Source organism: Apium graveolens, chromosome 8 (assembly GCF_009905375.1).
Source record: "Apium graveolens cultivar Ventura chromosome 8, ASM990537v1, whole genome shotgun sequence".
NCBI classification, from domain to species: domain Eukaryota; kingdom Viridiplantae; phylum Streptophyta; class Magnoliopsida; order Apiales; family Apiaceae; genus Apium; species Apium graveolens.
The window spans coordinates 11,201,206-11,210,588 of NC_133654.1; the positions used below are offsets into that span (position 1 = coordinate 11,201,206).

Genomic DNA, 9,383 nt, shown 5'->3' on the forward strand with positions numbered 1-9,383 from the left:
GGTAGAGGATAGATCTATTTCTCCCCTGTATTACCCTTAGGAGGAGTGTGCTCAACAGTAGTCTTCGTTGATTCCACTTCTACTTCCTACTGCTCTACTTCTTTCTCAGCCTCTGCTTCTTTAGTCAACACTTGAGTTTGTTCGGGATTCGCAACCTTTCCAGACCTAAAAGTGATTGCCTTTACCTGCTCCTTACCTTCCCTCTTTCCTGGAACTTCAGTGTCACTAGGTAGTGTGTCAGGCTGACGATTAAGCAAGCATTGGCAATTTGTCCAATTTGATTTTCCAAGGTCTTGGCTTGACTCTTGCATATAAGTTTCAACTCCTCTAATTCAGATTTTTCATTGGCTTGTTGTAGCTGGAGTTGTTGTCTTGGTGCATATTACGGTTGCTGAAAACCAGGGGGTTGTACTGATTAGCTGGATACTGCTGATAAGGTTATTGAACCGCATTCTGAATGTTGCTCCAACTAAAATTAGGATGATTGCGGTTGTTGGAATGATAAGTGGCTGGCATAGGTTATTGCGAACGCTGAAAGTTGCTCACGAACTGAGCTGATTCACTAAAAATTGTGCACTGATTAGTCTCGTGGGCACCAGCACAAAGCTCAGAGACACTAGCGATTTGATTAACTCCATAATTAGCCAAAGTGTCCACCTTTATCGTCAAGGCCTTAAGTTGGGCAGCTATAGCAGTTGCTGCATCTAACTCTAGAATTCCTGCTACCTTTCCCTGAGTCAGTCTCTGGGAAGGATTCTGGTACTCATTAGCAGCCATCAGTTGAATAAGTTCATAAGATTCATCATAGCTTTTAGCCAACAAGGCTCCTCCTGATGCTGCATCAAGCATGGGTCTAGAAGTAGCACCAAATCCATTGTAGAAACAGTTAATAATCATCCAATCAGGCATGCCATGATGTGGGCACTTCCTTAGCATCTCCTTATATCGATCCCAAGCCTCACACAGAGATTCTCCAGTTTGCTGAGCAAACTGAGTAAGAGCATTCCTGATTGCAGCAGTCTTCGCCATAGGGAAGAATTTAGTGAGAAACTTTTGAGCAAGATCTTCCCAAGTGGTGATAGACCCTGCTGGTAGAGAATGTAACCAGCACTTAGCCTTGTCCCTAAGAGAGAATGGGAAGAGTCGCAGCTTGATAGCATCTTCAGTCACACCATTGAATTTGAAAGTGTCGCAGATCTCGATGAAATCCTTGATGTGCATGTTGGGGTCTTCAGTAGGGAAACCCCCAAACTGAACTGAGTTATGTATCATCTGAATCGTGCTTGACTTGATCTCAAAAGTTTTAGCCCTGATGGCTGACCTGATGATGCTTGACTGAATGTCATTAATCTTAGGATGAGAATAGTCTATCAAAGCCTTAGGATTTTCTGCTTGATCACCCATCTCTACTAAAGCTGGTTCCTCGACTTTCTCTTCTTATTCTACCTTCTTTTCTTCCTCAGAAACTTCCCTTCGAACCACCACAAGTTCTTCCTTGGCTTTGTCTAGTGTTCTCTTACGAGTACGCGAACGCGTATGTATACACCCTCGCTAGAGTACCTGAAATAAGACAAAGAAATAAATAAGTAACAATGTTCGAGTCACTGAACTTTAACGACCACTGATGGAAAGCAAATAAACTATAAATTAACACTGCAGTCCCCGGTAGCGGCGCCAAAAACTTGTTAGTCGCTAAACACGCGCTAATAATACACGCAAGTATACGCGTTCACAAGTAATATAGAATCTTTTCTAGTTCGTTCCCACAGAGACTAACGTTGGTTAACTATGTAATTTATGCACTTAAGCAACAATGTATGGTTATTATTCAATGCTAAGACGATAACAATTTGGGTTGTTTATAACTAAGAATTATTCTAACAATTATAACTAAGGGAATAAGATTGATTGAATTAATATATATGACAAACATGGGATTCTAACTTCATTAAATACTTCATTTTATAGCCTTATTGTTCTTAACCTTAGTATGCAATGGTGATGACACTAATCAGATAACACGAAACTGATAAACGCCAACTTTCGTTGCACGAGTACCATACTACCAGACATCCACAAAAGAGATAGACGCTGAATAGACACCAATTATATTGAGACCCTATATGTCTATAGAATTTGACAACATAACGGTTTAAGCACCAGTTATCTATCTTGATTACATAGGGCAAGTAAGATGGATAAAATTACCTATGAATCATTCATAACAATAACACATGAACCTATGATAGCATGGCAAGTTCTAAATCCTTGAATTCACTGTCGCTTCATTAAGAATTATCACGCTATCTTACAAGTTCGCGACTCTTATAAGACGAATAAGCACAACCAATACTAAGTTATCATACAATCACCACACACTAAGGTATCAAAACAATTTAACTAAAGAAATCCATAAATAAATCTGCTAGAACCCCGCGATAATGATTAGCCCATAATCGGACTCATCATCAACGTGGGTTCTGATGAAAGCATGGTATAACAAACATAGTCTTTATACTTAAATAACAAAACCAAGTACGAAACAAGAGTAAAGGTTCACAAGTAAGAAAACTAGCATCCAAGTTACAACGTAAAACAAAGATTCACAAGTAAAAATAAGATCTTCTTCGTCTTCGTTGAATCGTGCTAATACAGTATTCTTACGGCTCTCCTTGCGCTCTGGTACGTCTCTTTATGAAAACGTTCTTATTTGAATATATATAGCAGCAAAAAATCAATCTGGAAGTCTCCCAATTAGAATTGCATTAGAATCAGGAATCAAAACTTTCGCACCGACGCGGCCGCGCGCTATCACAGCGCGGGCGCGCTATCACAGCGCGGGCGCGCTGTCATTCTGGAATCCTGGCACAGCCGCAAGATATCACAGCGCGGGCACGCTTTCCTTCTGGGAAAAACTCATATTTCATCTTTTTCCTTGCTGCTTCGAGCCGGCTTTCCACGAGCTTTTATTCCAACACCACCTTGACACCAAATTAGCACCAAAACAATGTTAATTCACCTGACTATCTAGATAATGCCTGAAATGCAAAAACACTAGAAAACACATTAAAACACTTAATAACTTGAGTACAAATGCATCAATTCAAAGCTTATTAGAGCATAATAAAGTGTCATAAATGCCACTCAACATGATGCTAGCAGATGAAGGAATTTTTGTTGGATATGTTGTGGGAAAAGCATATAGAGTCTACAATCTAAGAACCAACATCGTTATGGAATCGGTACATGTTGAGTTTGATGATAAAAAAATTGAAGGACTACAAGATGGAGACTTCCATGAAAGCCTCAAGTTTGATAATGTGGAGATGGTTAGTGATGACAGTGATGATGAAACTGATCAAGAAACAGTTACTAAGGATAATGCAGAAAAATCTACCACTAATGAAGCACAAAATTCAACATCTGTTGAGTTACAAAATGCTTCATCCATCGGGTGGCAATCTGCCTTATCCGTCAGGAGACAATCAGCTTCATCCGTCGAGATACAAAGTGCATCATCTGTCTAAACAATGAGAGAAGCTGAGAGTCAGAATAGATTACCTTCAGAAAGTACCCCTTTCTAAAATCAAAGATTCACAAACTCAAGGGGAGTTTCTCATAATCAAAACTCAGTCACACATCAAGACAACAATGAGGCCTCTTCATCTAGAGCTAATCTACCTCAACAAAGAAAATGGACTAAAGATCACCCTTTTGAGCTCATCATTGGTGATGCATCTTTTAAAGTTAAAACAAGGAGAGCAACTCAAGAAGAATGTCTATATAGCAGCTTCCTTTCTAAGGAAGAACCAAAGAAGGTAGAAGAAGCTTTGTTGGATCCTGATTGGATTTTAGCTATGCAGGAGGAGCTAAACCAATTTGAAAGAAACAAGGTATGGAAACCGGTACTCAAACCTAAAGGAAAGAATCCAATTGACACCAAGTGGGTATTCATAAATAAGATGGATGAAAATGGCATAGTGGTCAGGAACAAAGCTAGATTGGTTGCTAAGGGCTATTGTCAACAAGAAGGAATAGATTTTAATGAAACTTTTGCTCATGTTGAAAGACTTGAAGCCATCAGAATCTTCTTAGCCAATGCAGCTCATGCCAATTTCAAGGTCTATCAAATGGATGTCAAATGTGCCTTTCTAAATGGAGATTTGGAAGAGGAAGTCTATGTTAGTTAGCCTCTTGGTTTTGAAGATCCAAATTTTCCAGAATATGTCTACTATATTTTGAAAGCACTTTATGGATGGAAGCAAGCACCTAGAGCCTGGTATGACACTTTATCAAAGTTTCTTTTGGAAAATCACTTCACAAGAGGTACTGTTGATAAAACTTTATTCTTTAGAAATGTTAATGGTTCTAGTATACTTGTTCAAATTTTGTAGATGATATTATATTTGGCTCTACAGATGAAAAACTTTGCAAAAAGTTTGCCAAATTGATACAAAATAAGTATAAAATGAGCATGATGGAAGAACTAACTTACTTTCTTGGCTAACAAGTTAAGCAAGTTAGTGATGGAATATTCATTAGTCAAACTAAATATTTTTATGATCTTTTAAACAAGTTTGATCTAATGGATTGCACATCTGCAAAAACTCCCATGGCCACTGCAACTAAACTTGAATTAAACACTACTAAAACGTCTGTGGATATTTCAAGCTATAGGGGCATGGTTGGCTCACTTCTGTACTTAACAGCTAGTAGGCCAGATATAATTGTTGCTACTTGTCTTTGTGCTAGATTTTAGGCTAATCCTAGAGAATCTCACTTAGTAGCTATAAAGAATATTTTTAGATATCTCAAGGGAACACCAAAACTTGGCATTCTATACCCTAAAGATTCTGGTTTTGATCTAACTGGTTATTCAGATGCAGATTATGCAGGTTGTAAAATAGACAGAAAAAGTATAACAGGAACCTGTCAATTTTTAGGGAACAAGCTTGTGTCCTGGTTCAGTAAAAAGCAAAATTCAGTTTCTACTTCTACAGCTGAAGCTGAATATATTGTTGCTGGTAGTTGCTGTGCACAGATTTTGTGGATGAAAAACCAATTGTTGGACTATGGTCTACAAGGGGACAGAATTCCCATTTTCTGTGATAACACAAGTGCAATTGCCATTACGGAAAATCCAGTACAACATTCAAGAACAAAGCACATAGACATCAAGTACCACTTCATTAGGGAACATGTGATGAATGGTATTGTGGAATTTCATTTTATTCCAAGTGAAAAGCAGCTTGCAAATATCTTTACCAAGCCACTTGATGAATCCACCTTTTCAAGGTTTGTAAGTGAGTTAGATATGCTTAATTTTTCTTGAATTATTTCAGATATTTTTGCAAGTTTTAATGCAGCCAGAAACTTAATTAATTTTTCGGTTTTGGATGGAATTTTGGCTAGGTCAAAATTTACATCCCGACGGATGCTCATTATCCATCGAGTGTGATCATCCGTCGAATATTATTTATTAATAAAAATCAATTACTTTTCTGGATTATTTTACAACCCGACGGATAATTGTTCAATTCTCATCCGTCGAATTGTCTCAATCTTAGCCGTTAAAACTATGGACATTATCCATCGGGTATACTTACAGTTTGTAAGTATGAAACGACGGATAATTGACAGATTTTGACAGTTTATTTATTTTTAAACGGCTATTTTGGGCAATTTTGATTGGTTACTTTATTTCCCTTTATTATTTTTTGACAGTTTATTTCTGAGATAGTATAAAAGCAGAATTCATTTTATTTTATTCTTTTATCATTCTCAAATTAATTGCTCTAACTCCTTTCTTCTCCAAAGCAAATACTCTCTCTGCAAATTTCCAAATTTTAACAATGGCACCTGTAGTCAAAATCATATCCCAGTCTGGGTTCATCAATGAAAAGAACAACTTCATAGCTCTTGTGAACAAGGAGATTCCACAATCTGGAGATTTTCACAAGATGATGGACTTTGTGAAGGAATGCAAACTCAGTTATGCAATGCTGGAATCACCCACAATCTACTGTGAGGTTGTGGAGGAGATATGGACAACAGCTGTGTATCATTCTACTAACAAGACCATTACTTTCACTTTCAAAGGTAAGCAGTTATTCATCAATAGTGACATTATCAAAGCATGCTTTAAAATTCCAGATAACACTACTACTGTTCCACACACTGATGCTAATTTAGTTACCATGCTAAATTCTATGGGCTATGCACTTTCTACTTCTAAGTTAAGTGAGATTAGGAGGCTAGGTCTTAGAAAGGAATGAAGTTATTTATGTTTTATGGTAACTAAGGTATTTTCTGGTAAAGTGAGTAATTTTAATTCTGTTAACATTTATATGCTTAACATGATTTATATGCTAGTTACTGATAAGTACTTTAACTTCAGTGACATGATCATGTTTTAGTTAGGTTATAAGTTAGGGGAACTTAATAAGTGAGGTAAAAGTGTCTATTATGCTAGATTCTTTATGAAGCTTGCTAACCATCTTATTGAAAATATTGTTGTTGAGAACCCAACCAATAAACTAAATTGTTGGGTTCAAGAAAGGAGAATCATTGCAGGTCTCAATAGAGCAAGTCACCACAAAGAGGTGCCTCTCTTCTACTTTCCTATCATGGAGGGCACTCAGGTAAGTGAGGTAAGCACCACTGTCTCCATTTTTCCAACCTCACAAATTTCTTTGCCTTCAAGTGTAGCTATGGCATCTGTGTCAATGACCCAACAGATGCCTACCCAAGCTACCAAAACAACTACTTCAAAACCCAAAACAATGAAAGCCCCCTCTGGTTTCTCTCAAAAGAAACCAGTTATAAAATCTACTAAACACAAAGACGGGAGTGTGAAGGAGAGTGAGCTAGGTGAAGGACAGGGTGAAAATCAAAGAAACTCTAAGGATAAGGCTGGTGAGATTAATGTACCCAGGACTAGCCACACCACAGTTTCCCAACAAACTGTGGTTATTAATAAGAAAATCAGCTCTATTCTAGTTTCATCCTCCCAAAAAGATGTTACTATTGAAACAAGCTCCCAACCAGGAGCACAGGCCAAGAGGGTTAGGGACACAAGTTCACCACAGACTTATGCCAGAAAGAAAAGATCTAAAACCCTTGGGGATGCACAGTGAACACACACAATGCAAACTGGACCTAAAGACTCAGTCATTGTACCATCTCAAAGTCAGCTTGATGTGGCTCCAATAAATGTAGAGTCACGGCCAAAATCATTGATAATTGAAGCACCTGAAACACCAAATTCACCCACACACTCACTGGATGTAAACATGATTCATACATCACTTCCAAATTCTCCATCTTTAACTCTCTTGGAGAAGCCAAAAATCCAAGCAAGTGAGCATCATCTTTTAGATGATTTGTTGGCTCACTTGCCAATTCTTTCTGAGTCTATTGAGACATCTATGCCCAAATTTTTATCAATCTGCACAGAGTCTACAATAGTCTCCACTCCAAACTCATTCATTTCTTCTATCTCGGTGGATATTATTCATCCGTCGAGTAGTGATTGTATCCCGACGGATGTGCCTTACAGCAGTCGTCCGTCGGCTAGCCAAACTACTATCCCGATGGATGTTCCTCATCCGTCGGTACTCTCTGCACAACTTCAAATCACAAAAATTGTCACAAGTGCAGATGATCTAGTAGTAGTACAATCACTCTTAGGACTGAGGGCAGGGAGTGAATTGAGTGAGAGGCTGGGTTGCTCCCAAGAAAAAGGAGAGTAAAAGAGTGAACCTATGCAGACCATTTCTTCAGGTCTGGCAAAAGTGGGTGAGGGGAGTCCCATCTTAGATGGTGAAGGTGAGGGTGTGAGGGTGGAAAGCCAAAGGGAGCCCTTGATGTAAGAACAGGGAGATCATGAGAGAAATGCAGGTACAGGAGAAATAAGGTTGGACATCATTGTTAGTGAGTCAATGAATTCCATTGATGCAGACAGAGAGAAATTATCTCAGCATGATCAAGCTGTCATAGATTCCATCTCTTTGGATGCTGAGGCAGTTACTCATCATGTTCCAGCATATCAACTTTTGGATAAAAAGGGCAATGAAAATGCAGAAAATATGCTGAACTTGGTGCATACTACTCAATTAATGCAAAGAGCTAAGGATATCATCACAGCCATGCCACCTAGAGCTGGTAATGATGTTGACTATGGTACTGGTGAGTCTGCAGATTTCTTTGGAGATGATGGTGATAGTCAAGAGCTCATGGACATAGGGGAGAAGTAGGCCCTAGCTCTAGATCAAACATTCCTTCTTGGGTGTTTTCTAAAGAGTATGATGAGCATCATTTCAAGACCACCTTTTTTCACATCATCCAACAGACACGCAATGCTCTTCAAGCCACTACCAAAGCTAGCACCAAGAAGCTTCTAAGGAACATCTTAACTCACTGCAACTCCATCAAATCCAAGTTCTTCATCATAATCTAGATGTCACTTCCATCAAGAAAGAGATTGACCAAGTAAAGAAAGATGTCTCTGAAAGATTGTATGCTAAAATTCCAGATGCAATAATGCTTGACATTTAAAGACAGCTAAGGAAGAACTCTGATCTTGCTACTAAAGTGGATTCCCTGGATATAAGGCTGACTGCAATGGAAGCCTCTCTAACAGCTATTCATCTTCATCAAGCATAGCAAACTCAGTTGCTGCAAAAGCTGGGGGCTGCACAAACCTCCACCTCCACTCTACTTGATGATAACAAAAAGGGGGAGAAAGAATTAACAATTCAAGTCAGTCAAGCAGAGCCAACAAGTGAGGGGGAGCATGTGATAAATGTTCATATCAGTCAAGTAATTATCCCAGAAATTACTCTGTCAAAGCCACCAGTATTGGACAGCATTGATCTGATCCAAATAGCAGCTGCTAAACTTGATTCAAAGACAAATCCAAAGATGCTTGATGTTGCAGCTGTTGAGAAGGAACTAGATGAGAAATGGAAGAAGATTGATGCAGCTATTAAGGAGAAATTTTGTCAGCTACAGAAGCCAGACAAGACTTTTCATCACCATTCTCAAGTCAAACATATCTCAGTGTATGAAATGAGTCAAGGAAACTTGGAAAAAGGCCAAACTTCCTGCATCAAATCCCCAAAAGCTGATCTGATTCTGAAGCCTAAAGAAACTACTCAAAGTTCTCAGACAAAAACCCTGTGGATCGTTTGTTTGAGACACCTAGGCCAGATGAAAAGAAGCTGCTGGCAAGGTCAATTGCATTTTACAAAGATCCATCTAATTCAGTCCAAAAGAAGAAAATTGCCAGGATCTACAGGAATGGAAAAGTGATCTGTGTGGTGGTTGGACACCCTCTATTTGTAGAAGCCAAGAAGGAAGAAAAACAAAGGATAAAACAAGAA

At 38.6% G+C, this 9,383-nt stretch overlaps 1 non-coding gene across 1 annotated transcript; it reads left to right on the forward strand.

Annotated features, from left to right (window-relative positions):
- The first annotated feature begins 907 nt into the window (after window positions 1–907).
- LOC141682044 (small nucleolar RNA R71) lies at window positions 908–1,014 on the forward strand. Its single transcript, XR_012559449.1, has one exon. It is a non-coding gene; the product is annotated as a small nucleolar RNA R71 (small nucleolar RNA).
- Window positions 1,015–9,383: the final 8,369 nt, after the last annotated feature.